Source organism: Strix uralensis, chromosome 3 (genome assembly GCF_047716275.1).
Source record: "Strix uralensis isolate ZFMK-TIS-50842 chromosome 3, bStrUra1, whole genome shotgun sequence".
NCBI lineage: Eukaryota > Metazoa > Chordata > Aves > Strigiformes > Strigidae > Strix > Strix uralensis.
Genome location: NC_133974.1, coordinates 2,460,400 through 2,477,050, shown reverse-complemented (window position 1 = coordinate 2,477,050; position 16,651 = coordinate 2,460,400). Strand labels below are relative to the sequence as shown.

The following is a 16,651-nucleotide window of genomic DNA, read 5'->3' as shown; positions in this document are numbered from 1 at the left end:
GGTCATTTTTCACTAAACCTATTTAATACTCCTCTCATCTACTCATCAAGAATTAGCAGAAAGACGACGAGGAAGCAAATCTCAGCTAAAACAGAGATCTGGAAACAGGCCAAAGCAAAACAGGAGTTCACCTTAAAGGAGCAGAGGGAAGTCAGGAATAATTTTCAGTGTAGTACACAAGTGTGTGTCAGAAAAAATAAATGGGAGATCTGATTTTAACCAGGAAAAATCATAATGAAAGGGAAAACAAGTGCAGCAACAAATCACAATTCCTAGGCCTATTTCATTACAAGGCCATTTGTTGTCCATAACGTAACGCCCCACAATTAAATGGGAATCCCCCAAGCCTGCCCCCCAACTGAGTTGCACCGCAGTACGGACACTTAAAATTAAGGCAGATTTTAAATTCATAATGTTGTCTGGCGAACAGCACTGGCATAAATCTCAGAAGGTCAGGAAGATAAAAGGGCTAAAAAGTCAGCAAAAGGCTAAATCAGCTTTCTTGAATCTTGGCAGCACAGTTGCTGTGGGCAGATGGGGGAGGCTTTGGCTCTGCTGGCAGGACATTTTAACACTATTCTCTGTACTCCAACTTGCATTTGCCCGGGCTGGGCGAGAGGTTGGTGATGAATGTAAATTCCCAGGGCTGTCAGTCAGGCACAGGGAGCCCTGGCAATAGCAGCACACTTCCATCATGCCTCCGGGACCTCTGCTACACAACAGGAAGGTTTTAGCATGCACCGGTGTACAAACCAGGCAACTGAAGGCAAAAATAATAAAAATTAAAAAAGCTTTTAAAGTCTATTTTTCTTTATTTTTCCCCCTTTTTAAGCTCTCCCTTGGAAATGAAGCTCATGCTGACACCGTTGTGTTGTGTGTGCCAGTCGGTCACTCCCTGCTATTTCAACCTGGTCTCACAGGGGCTGCAAAGATCCTGGAACTGCTAGCAGTTTTCTGCAAACAGCTAGCCAGGAGACAAGAGCTGCCCTATTAATCCTTTTCCTGAGGGAAATGCCAAAAGCACATACTCACTGGAACATCAGTGAATCTAAAAAACAGCTTAACTTCAAGGCACGCATGGGAAAACAAGCTCTGCTGGTTCTTTTTGTTTTGTTTGGGGGTGCCAAGGGGTAAGTGCGGTCAAAGCCTGCAAGGTGTTGAGACAACACAGAAACAAGGGATCATAAATGTGGCCAAGAACAAATAAGGAGGCACGTGGACGTGTTGCTTCAGACTGGCCTGAGAAAACAGTTGCCCCACAGGCAGTAAAGGCAGTCCCAGAGGTTGTCAGCTCAGATTCCATCTAAATCTTGCTCCTTTGTATTTGCTTTGTCCATTTATGAGCCCTAAACAGTAATGAAATGGCAAACTGGACTCCCTAAAATGGCAACTGGGGTCCTTGAAAAAGCTAAATCCATCACCCCACACATGATCCTCTGCAGCTGTTCTGACACCTAATCCTTCCAGTGGCTCCTCCGGCCCTTCCATTCAGTTGACACAGAACAAACTTTATCCTCCTGACCTAAAAACATGGGCTGTGAATTTAAAAAATCCCTACGCTCAGAAACCAGAAGCTGACAGACTGACTCTGACACTAGTTTGGAAGAGACCATGCGGGAAAGACCAGAGCAGGCTGGGGAGACATTTAAAATGCAACACACGTGGCTTAGGATCAGTTAAAAGTATTGACTGTCAGTATGAAATATGTGCTGGCGATAAGGCAAGCACTTTAGACACACTCTCAGACTCTTCTTCATTACTAAGACTTTATTCCTCATCAACTCGATAGAGCCTGAGGTTGTAACACATTATTATTAGGACTTCAAGGAAAAAAAAAAAAAGCAAAGTAAAAACCCAATCTGTGGTTTTACCAAGAGAAACTTCAGTGGTGTATTTAAGAGCAATAAGTAGCCCTGGGGAAAAAGGCTGTTGCTTTCCATAGTTCCCAAAAAGAAGTTTGGGAGGAGGAAAAACAAGTTAGTTTGCTGGGTTTTCTAGCGAACTCATTTCTCTCACTCCCAAATACTATTTAGTTCTTTAAACTGATTGAGCCCCACACTGAGAAACTCTTGTTGACATGATAACACGATGTTGCTGCCTGATAGACCTAATTTACACACACACACACACACACACACACACATAAAAGAGGCAGGAAGAGCTCTTAGGAAATCAGAAGCTCAATAATTACCAGAGCCTCTTCCCCAGTGCCAACCTGACCGACTTCTTGGGCACGACAGATTTGCACGCTGCAGTTCCTTCTCCCACAGGCACAGGACTGCGAGACTAAACTGCTTTTTGAGCACGTTGTCACATCTTAGTTCAAATCTCGGGCTGCGTTCTCAGCTTTCCTCAACTCCACAGTAGGCATTCCCCGTGCCAGTGAAATTACGGGAATGCCTGAGGTTCTCCCTCATTTTGCCTTTCTAGTAGAAACAGCCAGGCTGGTCTGATCTGTGGATGCCCGTGGAGTCATTACTCTGCCAATGTTCAGTCACCAAGGTCCTTCTGCAAACACCTGAGCACACCTATTCCTCCCCACTTACACCTCCTTTTGTCCATCACCCTATAAAATTAGGGAAATATTGTTCCTTTCTCAGCATATTTGTGAACAGAGCCTGGAAATTTTAAACTTACGGTCCTCCAGAGCTTAGCACAGCAATAAATAACTATTAGGCACAGACTGCAGTGAACTTTCCAGGAAGAAAATCCACAGGGATCCTGCATGTGGTAAATTAGAGCTCCCAAACTCTGTCTGTACATACCCCTACTCACCCTTGCTCTCTTTACCCATCAAATGATGTGCCTGCAGTGTTATCGTTGCTATGTTACCTTCACAAACTTTCTGCTGTGCTGGCTCTCTCCCTGGAGAACGAAGCACCGTACTCACTGTCCTGGTTTAACCAGGATAGGGTTAAGTTTCCCCAGCAGTGGGGGGGAGCTCTAGCCGGGTTATTCAGATACCATGCGGAGGTCACATCCTGGCAGGTCACATGGGAGCGTGGTACACTGGTTTTGTACATCGTGCTTCCCACTGCTGTATTTGGAGCTATTTTGCTCTGTTCATTGCTATCACTATTACTGTTATTGTTATTGTTGTTGTTGGTTGTGTTGCTATTGCATTATTGTATTAAACCCGTCCTTATTTCAGTCTTGGGGCTTTGTATTTCACTCCCTTTGTGGGGGAGGGGCAGCGGCCGCGTGCTCTCAGACCCCGGCAGGGGCTAAACCACCACACCCACCTGACGAACGGCGAAGGATGTCAGGGAGTGCGTGTTAGTGGCTCCTGTGCTTCACCTGTCCAGTCTTGAATAGACAGTTTCTATTGCCAGGTCTGTTTTTCACCAGCACTAAAAAGGAAATCAAAGAAAAAAAAGTCACTTTTTTTTTTTTAAAGTAGAAGCAGAAAATTCTGCTTAACAAAGAAAACCCCCTTTAGAACAGATTCTGGTGAAATGGAAAAGAAACAAACACAGCATAGCCCTTCAGCAATGATAACTTTCTACTTCCTAATGCTCTCAAAGGAAAGGATTACAACCCAAATCTCCGATCACTTTGGGAACAGGAGCAGTTGAACAAGGAGAATAAATCTATTAGGTGTGTGCTTGAAGGTACATTTGAGAGCAGATCTTTAAAAGGAGCAGATGGAAAATTCACTCTGAAATGCTTTGCATGCTACAGCCTTAGGGATCATCACGAGGGATTTGTACCATCTCGAGAGCTCACAGGTACAGAGGAATCCTCCTAGGCTAAGATCAACACTGCTACACGCACAGGCCGTAAAAGGTCTTGTAATCTGTAAATTCAGGGGATAAACTGCATCCCTGGCTTTAGGAAGCTTTTATCTAAACCAAGGAACATTCACCACATTTGCAGCTCCACACAAAGCCAAAGCTGCTTCCAGCCATGCTCCCTATCCGCAGCTGGGCATGCGCAGGGTAAAGGGGTCCTGGGAAAAAACCTCCAAGAGAGCCCCTTCATGTGCTCGCTCCAGCAACACTAGGAAGCCACGTGTGCTGAAGAAGGCAGCGGCTGAATAATATTAGGGGAAGTATCACATGTGTTTGCCCTGTTATTCTATACTTCCCCTGTGCTGCTTGTGTGCTCTGTTGGGAATAGGTCCCAGACAACACAGACACTGGCTTTCACAGGATCATCTAGGTTGGAAAAGCCCTTGAAGCTCCTCCAGTCCAACCATGAACCTCACACTGACCGTTCCCAACTCCACCAGATCCCTCAGCGCTGGGTCAACCCGACTCTTCAACCCCTCCAGGGATGGGGACTCCCCCCCTGCCCTGGGCAGCCCATTCCAACGCCCAACAACCCCTTCTGCAAAGAAATACTTCCTAAGAGCCAGTCTGACCCTGCCCTGGCGCAGCTTGAGGCCATTCCCTCTTGTCCTGGCGCTGGTTCCTTGGCTCAAGAGACTCATCCCCCCTCTCTGCACCCTCCTGTCAGGGAGTTGTAGAGGGCCATGAGGTCTCCCCTCAGCCTCCTCTTCTCCAGACTAAACCCCCCAGTTCCCTCAGCCGCTCCTCAGCAGCAGCATCATCAGCTGATAAACCCCAACAGGCTCAAGATCCCAAGATGCACATCTGTTTGTACTTCTGCTGGTGCTTTTGGGAGCTGATGGCAGGTGAACAGGGAAACTGATAGCCAGAAGAGATGGTGGAGCTGACCATCACAGGTGTGGAAGTAAAACAGAGTGCTGCTCCCTCAAGGATGGAAGTTGAGCTGCCTCATCACCACAGAACAGAAGGAAGGAAGAGAAGGGAGGGAGAAGTGGGAACTGGACATCCAGGCTGGAAGCAGGAAGAAGAGGACAGGAAGGATTGGGAGTGGGGGTTCCTCCTGCAGATTACCTGCAACCCCAAAATCTGTCTGTGATGACAGCAAACATCTTCCAGGGCTTCAGCACTGGCAGAATGAAAAAAACACATGACGTGGGGAGTGCCCTCAAACTGCAGCTCTGGCCAGTACCTGCTTAGCCAAAGCCAGCCCTTGGGATAGGAGACCAAAAGATACTCAAAACTTAGCTGGACAATGCCCAGGTTCAGAGACCTCTAGAAGTCCCTTCCAACCTAAATGATTCTATGATGCTGTGCCTGGGCTCTCAGGTGGCAATAATTCAGAAATGTGAGCAGAAACCTGGAGTCAAGATGTCCTGGGTCTGCCCCCAGCTCTAACACTGCCACTCCCCAGCACCCAGGGGAAATCACACAACCTCCATGCCCCATTCTCCCTCTTTACAAAGCAAAAGGTGAACTCAAACTGCTTCAAGGCAGACAAGTGAAGAACTGACAGTCTGGCTCGCAGCTTTTTTTTCCCCATCTGGAGCACAGGGACAAGAGCACACTCCAGGAGATGTTCAGTATTGTGGCAAGCAAAAGCTACAGAAATCTCTCCCTGAAGTGTATGCAGAAACCTGCCTGCTTTGCCCTCTGCAAAGGTCTGTCGTGCTCCTCAGCTGAGGTTAACAGAGTGGTTCGTGAACATTCATTTATTTTGATTAAATCCTTAAGATAGTAAAACCTCATCCAGTTCTCAGAGAGCAGGTAATGGAGGTACGGAGAAACAACTTGCCTTGAGTTCACCCTAGAAGCTGCACCAGCTTGGGATTCACTTCACATCTAATTGTCCTGTCCACAAGATCGTCCATCTTCCTACCCTGCCTTTTTCCAGCAGTTTCCTTCTCCAGTGCCTTCTTGCTTTTTGCATAATGCATCGCAAAATCTACTTTACATATTGAGCTTTTAGTTCTTAAATTTATTATTTAGTGTTGTTTTCTGGTAATAAACAAGCCATATCGTTTTATTTATTCTTCCAGGCTGCACACAAGCACTTCTCCGCACAAAGAAATAGCCAGCTTATGAGCAAATCTTTTTATATTCTGCGGTACCGAACGGCAGAGCACCCTCCATGCAATCCCCCCCCCCCCCCCCCCCCCCCAAATCGCAGAGCAAGGGACCGCAGGGCAGAGCTTTACAAGAAAGCTGATGTTGTGCTGCTCACTGTGTTCCCATTTACGAAGCGCTGAAGATTTTTTTGGGACGCAGGAAGCAGGTACTTCACTCCGTTGTGCGCAGTGGCACAAGCTACTCGAGGAGTAGGTGCGTGGCCGATCTGCTCGCTGCTAAATGGGATAGATTAGGTGTGGGAGGAGGGAAAGGCTCTTTTTGCTTTTGCCTTGAAGCAATTAATGAAGAACTGTCTTGAAGTAAAACCACAGTGAAGAGCCAGGCGTTTCGCATCGTGTGAGAGAAGCAGGCAGAGGTCAACTCCAGACAGGAGGAGAGGGCTGGCTTTCCGAACACTGACTTAGTGAGACAGCTCAAGTCCTTTGGTATTCTTTGTGGTTTTCAGCCCTAGATAGCTCAGGCACATTATATTCCCCAAGGCAAAAATACAAACCTCTCGCACATCCCTAAATTGCCATTGTCACCACTTCTTCAGCAGCAAATAAACATGGCAGAATTCAGGCTCCTGCTTTCTAATAGATGCTTCAGGTCGTACTTAAGCATAAATTTAAAATTTTCTTTGTCTTGGATAAGTTAAAAGAAAAAAGGAAATATTGCCCAAAGAGCACAGAAACACACACAATGTTTAACAGCATCTCACTTAGCAGGGTGGGTCACTATGGAAAATAACCTGTCTCTATGAGTCTTCTGGAAAGTCTGCACCATTTCCCACACGCAGGAAAGAAGCCAGTTCTGGAGATGGAGCATCTTCACCGAGGGGCCTCTAACAAACACAGAATCATATGGGTGGCTTCTCACAGACTTCAGCAGGCAAGGGGGCAGGTCAGCAGTCAGTCTGCATGACCAGGCACATTGGGAAGTTTACATCCACAGAAAACCTATAGAAACCAGAAAACCCCGACTGCTACATGCAAGCAAGGTGCAGTGACATTAAATTCATCAGTGCTACGCGGCCAAATCAACCAGGCTAACCAACTCCAAATGTACCTTCCCTCCCTGGCATCGCTCTTTCACTCGCTCCCTGTCTTCCCATTTGTATCTGTGCTGCTGTGTGTCTAACACCAGCTTTTCCTCTCCTCTCAGAAAAGCCTTTGATGCGCGGGGCGGGCAGCTGCACGCAGCCTCATTAGCAAGCTGACGGCCTTCTGCACTTTTTGGAGAACACTTCATCACTACGTAAGTGGAGGCCGCTCTGTTTCAGACAGCCCGATCGATCATGCCAAATAACTAAATTACCTGACGTGCCGTAATCACCCATATTGATATAGCAGGTGGGTTCTTTTCCAACACAGTTCATTACAACGCAAGCTAGAAATTCGGATGCACAAACACAACTATTGCCAGGACTCTATTAATTTGGACTAGTTTCAAATGGGGTCCTATGGGTAAAAACCCCTCTTATTACCAGGCACCTGAGTCCCAATTAGGTGATGGACATTAAATGCTTTTCTGCTGCACTCACAGGCATGCAACACAGCAGGAACCCAGTGGCTCAACTAATCTGCATCTTCACCATCTGAAGAAGTTTTAGGAGAAAGATGTCACCGTCCCACACACCATCATGTCACCACCTCTGCTAGGCTTGTGTAAAAGCTGTCCTAACCCCACCACTGCTGTTATACCAGTAGCTAGTAGTGCTTGTGCACAGGCAGGCTTTGGAATGTGAAGACTCGTGTAGATTTGGCCACATACCAGAGTGGAAAAGCACTCTGCACAGAGAGATGGAATCACAATAACTGCTTTGGAGAAAACACACCTCCAACAAAAATCAAGCCCAGACTAGGATGGAGTGGAGAGCAGGCTGTCCTGTCCCTGTCTTGGTAAAGAAGGATGGTTAAGCTTAAGGTCAGCCATGGGAAAAAAATAAATCTAAGGACAGTCTCTCCTTTTTCTAAGCTTCTTAGAAAGTCGACGACTGTCCTGCTTCTTCTTCCCCCATCACACAAATGCCCACAGCTTTACTGGTCCTTCAGGGTTGTAACACACAGTGTTTACCTCCTGTTTCTTTCTTGGACCCCCCAGGAGCTCCTTTCACTCATCAACCCAGCACTGCACCTTGGCAAGCCTTTTCTAAAGCCCCGGCTCAGTGGTGAACTGAGCCACAGTGAACACGCCTGTCTGGCCATTCCTCTCCCCATCTGTTTAACCTGTGAGCTCCCCAGGGCATGGCCTATCCTTAAAAGACTCAGAGAGCACCATGAAGTGTATCTACAGATCTCCCTCCTGTACAAGGTTCCTACGTGCTGGCAGAAAGCGATACAGCGTGTAGCATCCTTGTAAAAATGCTGTTGGCGTAAGCACTGCGCCAAAGTCCCCACCCGAAACCAAGAGACACCACTGGTACAGACCTTTCAGGTAAGATCTCTGCCAGCTAAAGCAACGTTATGATGGCTGAAATAAAGAAATAAAAGCTAATTACCATAGTCATGCAAAGCAAAGAGGAACTTGACCAGGTGACTTAAGCTGGCCTAACAAATCAAATGTTTGCAGTCCAGCTAATGAAAGTCTGTGCAGGACACTTGCACTGTACAGGTTAGGATGTGCAGATGTGAAAGCAGCCAAATATGTCACTTCAAAATACACAGAGAGAACGAAACGCAGTGCCTGAAGCTTGTGGGTGTGCTTAATGAAGTTATTAACCTGCAGAAGAGTGTATGATAGAAGATAAGCACTAGCAGAATGCATAATAATTAAATTTCTACAAAGTGAAGTCATTGCTCGGATTTGAAATGCTGGATAATTTGACACACGCTGTGTGCTGCTTTGTCACTGGTGCCCAGAGCTTCACTTGCAAGATATCATAAAGAAACATAAACAACCTAGTCTCAAGCTGCATGGCTAGTGAAGACTAATACCACCCAGTCCCTGGAAAAGGCAGGATGGGAAACAGCAAACTCTACTCAGCTTGTGTGTCTGGCACAGAGACTGCTCCTATCATAACAGGTAGGTACAAAAACACAGAAAACATGGGGAGACAGATGTAGTAATAACAGACCAGTTAGGAAGGGCAAAGTTACGCTGTCCTGTTTAATGAAGGCCTAAGAGAGAGGTCAGGGAAAGAGGAACCAAAAGAAACTTGGCCAAAGCTGGAGGTGCAGGAAGGAATTATCTTTTCACCTGCACAAGGTAGATTCAATCACTGAGCAAGATTAGATGGGTTTTGGAAAGGCACAGGCTATAAAAGTTAAGCTAAGGGTTAGATTGAATCTGCCCAGAAATAAATTGATCAGTTTAATATATCCACTCACCAAATTTTTACTAATGCAGTGTTATATTAGCTCATCAGAGAAGCAAAGGAGGCCTCTGCTCCCTCCAGCCCCAAGCTTGTGCCCATGCTGAGGGTCCCAACACAACTTCACCGCTGCAGCCTGGGCAAGATGCAGCCCAAGCCTGCTGGTTCCCTTCTAGTGTTTCTTAAGATCTGAAACTTAACAGGAGAAAAACCCACCAAAACCGTTAACAGCCGAACTCCCTAGTTTTATGAAATTCTTGTCATATACATAATTCACATATTATTTAATATTACTTGGACACTTCCAGTTCCCAGCTCACACCTGGGGCTCGGGAGGCATCAGCAACCCTCCATACCCTGGGAAGCACAAGTCAGATCCCATACTCACGATGACATTTTTTTTGCACTCTCGTGTTACGCAGCACATCCCTTACTGAACCATTGCTTCACACCTCCATGATGGGCACTTTTGTGAAATGCCTTAGGATCCTTCAAAGTAAAAGGTGATTCTACTAACTCTCAGGGCTGGGAACTCAGGGATATTAGGAAGAGTACAGCAGGACTGTTTAAGGGCTGCAAACTTAAGGAGCAAACACAGCACTTCTTCTGACCTCAAAAATTACTTTTTAGGATAAAAGAGAGAAGGTCTTAAAATAAAAAAAGCACGATGTAATGCTTCAACCAATGGCATTGCTGCACGGAGCCTGTTCCTTAGCATCCCGGAGCAGATGTGCTGCACTCAAAATGTCTTTGTCTATTAAAACTGTGTCAGCTTCAGAGACTCCAAAACTCCCTGTGGCATAAACAGAATTTCTAATGAACAGCTGCAGGATACAGGAGTAGCCGCGCAAAATGCAGCTGCTGAGATCATTTTCTCTGCCCCTCTCTCACCACCTTTCCTCTGCTGCCCAAATCCCACTTTCCCCCCTTTGGGTCTCTCCTGTTCTCCCTCTCCCACAACCCCAGCATCTCACTGTGTCTTCTGCACCCTCCACAGATGAGCGCTGTCAGCCCATCAGCTTAGTTCATCCATGTCCTCCTTCATGCTTCCCTGTGACCCATCTCCACCCTCCTTCCTTGCAGCAAGTCACCCAGCGACCAGCAGTTTGAGGGCAGACACCCAGCACTGGTTTCCTCTGTTGATATTTATTATTTCTGAAGCCTCCTTAGACCGCATCTTGCTGTGCCCACACAACTCCTGGTCTAACAGAGCTGCACTCCCATGCAAACCCTTGAGTGCTCTCACGCCTCTCCAGTCTCTGCGAGAGCTTTGCTGCTTTGCCTGCTCACACCGAGGAAGTGCAAAAGGGAGCAATAAAGGAGAAAAACATTATCACACCGAACCCTGTAATTCCACAGAACATGAGCATTCCTCAGGGAAGGATTCAGCCCGAGTAAATTGAAACCCACTAATAGAGCTTTTAGCTTCAGCGCTGCTTTCCAGGCCGAGGCACCAAAGCATGACTCCTTGTGTGAGTTGGTTGTTGGGTGGTTTTTTTTTCCTCTAAATCCTCTGCCTTTGAAACCAAAAACCTGTCAAGCACACAGCCCGGTCTGAAGCCACTTCCCAGCTGCTCTCCTGAACCTAATGGTGCCCCGTTAGCTAGCTGGAGAAACAGCTGGAATGATTATTAATTTAGTCAGGCACTTTTAACAGCCTCTGCGATGCTCAGCACTGTACTTAGAGAAAAATATCATCTGTCGTCTCAATGTAGCCCCAACAAGTGCTTCTGGGAACACCAGCACAAATGAAGCCTCAATACTGACTGTTTGATGCCTTCGATCTTCCATGGGGTTCACCAGTACCCCATAAACAGCCTCGGTTTCCTATTTCCAGGACATTTATAGGGAGTTAATGCTTTGGTGAGCTCTATCCCTCCAATCTGAGTGAATGCAGCTGATGGATTCAACAGTTATTGGAAGACTAACAGATAAGACCAGATGCCAAAGTCCCATTTTATTAGAACACTCTGACAACATTAAAGAACGCCTAATGCTAAGAAATAGCGTCTTTTTAAAGAAATCCTTATTAACTGGTATCAAACACACAGGCCAGCTAAATACCTTGTGGCTTTGAGACAATCTGTCTCATGTAATCATATAATCCAAACGCTCTAGCTATTCATCCACTGCAATGAGTGGTGATACTGGTGCTAGCACTGAGCAGCTTAAACCAGCCAAGTTTTTGCGAAGTTAATAGCTTAACAGTTTCCCTGGATTGACAGCAGGATGTGCAGGGCTTTGAACAGTTAATGTTGTTACCGTGCTTTCACGGCCCAGAGAAACTGTGTGCCACGGATATTGTGGATGCGCTCTGCACTTCGGAGATTGCCCAAGTAATCCTCACCATGCGCAGTCCCACCTGCCCGTTCACAACAGAAGGTGAAGAGAATCCAAATGTTAGCAGAGGGGGTACATTTGGGAAGGCTGAAGCTACTTTGGCAAGGACACACCAGGCTTAAAAATACTCCAGGCAGAAATCTCCAACACACAACAGCTATTTTTGCTGGGTAAGTGGGGCCAAATGTCCTCGGAGCAGCTCAGAAACGGGCAGTGGGACACAATGCCAGCACAATGCTCATGCAGATGAAGCAATCTCTTCCAACACAAGCTGCTGTCTCCCAGCCATCATCCCAAAGATCAGACCATTTCCAACTCATGCCAGCTTCAGGGACCATTTGCAGAATAGATGCCGAGAGGTCCTAATGGACAAGGAAGCCACAAACATCTCTTCTGGCCATTTATATCAGTTACTGTGGGCAGAAGAGTGAGGCCTAGCATCAGTCATGCTGTGCCATCTCACTCTTATCTCAGTGGCTTGAACCATAAATGGCTCACATTGCACAAAAATATTGCAGGGGACAGCACAGCTATCTTCTTTTTATGCTTAACAGCATAATAGGTTGGCTAGTGCATGAGTTAACTATTGCCATCCACTGGACAAAAACTGCTCGTGTCCAGAGTAAATACCCGATGCCCAGCCAAGAAAAGGGGAGATGTTCCCAGAGCCTGGGAAAGCTGCCGGTGAACACGCGCTTTAAAGGGCTCAGCGACACAGCCACCAACTCCACCGTGAACGTGCCATGCAGACAGACGTGAAGGCATCGGCTTGGAACAAAGTCATTAAGATAGCCACAAAATTCACAACTCAATTTGACCACTGTATAGAATCCAATAAAAATAATAAAAAACCACAAGGATGGCTATATTAGATCAAACCAATGATCCATCCACTTCAATCCCTCACTCCTGAGTGCTCATTTCCAGCTGCTTTTGTGCAAAATACTCATAAATCTTACGCACAGAACAGCTTATTCGGAACAATTTTCCCCATACCACTAGCAAATAGGAGTTGCATGAGCCCTAGAAGAGAAGGTGCCCACCAATATACTTTTTTTAAGCAATCAATCATGTACAAAGTCTGAACTGTTAAAAAAAAAGAAAAAAGAAAATGAAAACCACATTTGGTTTCACAGCTTCTTGCAGCAGTGAGTTCCACAGCTGAGCTCCATGAGTGATTTCCTTTCACCTGCTTCAAATACAAACCCTCCTAATTCAGTCTGTGCCCTCTTCTACAGCGTTACATACCTCAACAGTGATGGGTACAACAGGACTGTCACCCAACTTACTACAGACCCAGAGGAACAACAGTAAAAAAACCACAGCAACAAGACCTGCCACCTTACCTTCTCTAAGCTCTCTGACGTCCCACCACGTGCTCCTCACTGAGCCAGGCAGTGTTAATTTTTCCAATCCTTGTGACCATCAGTGTTGGCAGAGAAGTAGAAATACAAGGATCCTACTGCCAAGAGACAATTTCAGCATAAATTTGTACTTCTGCTATTGAATCACCCTTCCTGATGGACATCCTGGTTCTCCAGTATGGTCCTTTGGTGGAATGGACCTCACTCCCTTTTATCCAATGTCCTCTTTAACATCTACATTCTGTTTCCGTTCCAGTCATTTCCCAAATTTGTACCAAGTTTCTTTTTTTTTTTAATTGCTCTCAATATGTCACTCTATATTACTCAACAGCAGATTTATTTAAACGTGTCAATGCTGTTGCTTAGCAGATCTGTCTGTGCTTTACAATTTAAGCCTGCTTCAGAATCACGTGTTCCCCTCCCAGTGCTCCCCACCATGTCTGGTTCATCAGGAAGTTTGAGAAAAATAAAAATAAGTCCGACTCTAAAGGCAGTCCAGTGGCCTACCCAAGCAAGCTTCACTAGAGATCCTTGCAGAAAACTAAAATAAACCACCATCAAAAACCACCCTAGAAGAAGAATTGTGCCAAAGAAGAGGAATTGTGCCCACCCAATTTTTCTTCTCAGCCAAGAAGCAGTATTGGGTGCTATTTGTCTTTAATTTTCTACCTTGTACCCATGAACTTCAATAGGATCCCATCAAGTAAATGATCATCAAGAGCTTTGAAAAGAGTCCTAAGATGAAGCTAATATCAGCTTTCCCCAAGCAGCCAGCTAATTTTAGGTAATGGCCTTCAACTGCTCTATAAAAGGCCCGGAACACCCAGGTGAGAGCATGTTCTGACCTTTGAAATTAGACTTGGGTCTTTGCTGAGAGAGAGAAGATAATGTGCAACTAAATCACATACACAATGTTTTCTGCTTGGGCTTTTCAAGCTCTCCAACCAGCAATGGTGTAGGTTTAGTCACTGCCCCCACGGACTCCAACTCACACATTCACAGCCAAGTAACTGGAGTGCCTAATGGCTCCGTGCAGCATCGGCAAGCTCCACAAACAAATTCAGTGAGAGGCAGTTGTCCGAAAAAGCTTATTAAAAAAAAAAAAACCACTAAGCAAAACCAAGAAAATTTCATCCTTCTGCAATCCACTGAAGCAGAATAAACCCAAACGAACTGCCCAAAAGCACACCAAAACCTGCTGCGCGGCCACTAACAGACGCCAAGTCTTCGGCACATTCATCCAGGGCTGAAACCGTGGGGTCGTCTCCATGGGCTTGTTTCCACTCGAGGTGTATTTCATATGTTGCCCCTAAGCTGACCTCATCTTCCGCCCCAAAATCTCCAGCTCAATCACCACCCTGCATGCCTCCAAGCCAGGCTGGTTTAGGGGGATATCAACTCCCACAAACTGATGCTGTCAAGACAAACTCCAGCAGCTGCTAATTCCAGATTCAGATGGCAAATCACACCCGAGAAACCAGGTTCACAACCTTGGGAACTGATACCACAACCTGAGACAGTCCAACCGACGACAAAACTTGCAGCAGGACCTGCCAGAACGGCTGCTGATAGGTTTCCAAAAATAACCCAGTTCCCTTTCTGCAGTGCCTGATGTCCGTTTACTTAGAGCCACCTAAAAATAGCCCTTCCCATTTGGATCAATGAAGAGAGCTGACAGAAGTGAAAGACGCTCATCACTCCGCACACACGCAAGACTAAAGGAGATAAAATACTTTTGAAATGCAGCGTAGGGAACAATCCCGCGCTGGCCCCAAGAGAGCCAGCTGGATGGGCCTAATGATTCTTCTCCAGCAACAGCTGTGATTGAGTTTATTTCCATTTTGTGTGATTAAAAAGAAAGAGACAGATAAAAAGGGAGAACAAAAAGTCCAAGATTTCAAAAGGCACTAAAAATAAAATAGTTTGTATTCACTTGGCACCCTACCTTGACAGCATTTTATACATGATAGCCGAGCAGTCCTCAATAACCCAAAAGGAAGATGCAAGTAATTTATAGGCAGGGAAACCAAGGCATGGAAATGTTAAAATACTGACTCAATCATCAATAAAATCAACAGCAGGAGTAGGTTTAAAGGGCAGGTGTTCCTGACGCACCTTCCTATATTCATGTTGCAAGACCCCTCTCTATTTATTCTTCATGGAGCCAACATAATTGTTTCCATTGCCTGGCAAGTGTAAATCGATGCTGAAGAGTTCAGCGGCTCCTCACAAGGAGTTACAGTCCATTTAGCTGATAGAAGTTAACTGGTTTTCAGAGCCTGTTCACACCTCACAGGGAAAACACACTTTTTCAAAATTCAAACATACAAGTTTAGCAGCAGGGTGCCTGAAATTAATCCCTTTATTTAAACACTAACAACTTTAAGTGTCTCTAAGCAATTGTAAAGGCTTTATTAGCTAAAGCAATGAAAGCCTGCGAGCAGCCAAGTCAAGACAAAGCCAAGGTTATCTGCAGTAAGTTTCCAAGCATCAAACTTTGACAACACAAACTCGCTCTTGCGAGTATTTGTACCTCAGAGATAGGAATAAAGAGGACAACGCAACTGGAAAGGCTGCACTTACCCTGCCCAGCTGCCTGCACAGCACCTTGCTGCTGGCAGAAGTCTGCGGGCAAGGATGGATGGAGCGGACCCTCCTGGAAGCCATTTCCGTGGCCATGAAGGACAAGAACGTCATTGGGAACAGACCAGATGTATTGTGGGCAACATGTACCTCACCACTCTGGTTGTCTTCGGCAACCAAACACCTAGCTTGGTAGATGAGCGGACAGCAGTTGACATTGATTACCCTGACATCAGCAAGGTTTTTGATGTGGTCTCCTACGACTGGATATACAGGGGGAAACCAAATGACTGGAATAGGAGCCCAGAGAGGTGGTAGACCCTCCACCCCAGCAACAGTCAAACTCAACTGGTCAAAGCCTTGAGTGACCTCATCGACATTTGCCCTTAGCTTTACTCCAAGCAGGACATTGGATTAGAGACCTGCAGAGGTCCCTTTTAACCTGATTTGTTGTATGATTCAAAGAAATGCCAAAGAGAAGGTGGAAGGTTTTCCTAGAGCTATCTGAACCAGATAAAGCTGTAACATGTAATAAAAGTAACTCTTTGTAAGTTCTCCCAGCATACTGTGTTTCCTTCTCTCTAACATTTACATCTTGACAGAGGAATACATCAGTTCAATTAAGACACATGTACTACTTTCACATTAAAATCTGAGGTGCTTTAGTGGTGTCATAAGCCTTAATACCTGTAGGAGGTGATAAAACATTCATGAGAGCAACACTGTGAAATTAAATGGGTTGGGCTGATATTAAAAGACATTTTAAGAGACATCCTTTTAAGGATTCCTCTGTTCCCATCTCTTTGCTCAACCGCTACATAACCATTTCCTCAAATCCTTTCATGTAGCCAACACGCAGAGAGATACACAAGGCGTGCACATCCCAGACAGGAGCCCATCTGGTTGCTTTACTGGGAGGAAAAAAGAATGGATTAGATGCTGTCTTTAAATTCTAGGTGTCACCAGGTTTGGGATTTTTTCTTTTTTAGAAATGTCTTCTGTTGTTACTGGGAAGTGTAACTATCGAGTTTCACCAAACTCGAAAGCTCCTCTAAGGTTTGTTTTCCTTTCAAGCCTCCTCTAGCAGCTGTCTTGCCAAAATCCATAGAAGACAAAGACCTATAGTTCCTAGTATACACATTTTGAAATGGTTT

General features: G+C 45.7%; 1 protein-coding gene across 4 annotated transcripts in view; it reads right to left on the bottom strand.

The window, feature by feature from the left end:
- EXTL3 (exostosin like glycosyltransferase 3) overlaps window positions 1–16,651 on the bottom strand; it is a 134,591-nt gene that overhangs the window by 39,641 nt on the left and 78,299 nt on the right. For all 4 annotated transcript variants that reach the window (XM_074861324.1, XM_074861321.1, XM_074861322.1 and 1 more), the window contains one exon: window positions 3,243–3,350. The gene's annotated coding sequence lies outside the window, so the exon portion shown is untranslated. The remainder of the gene's footprint in view (window positions 1–3,242; window positions 3,351–16,651) is intronic.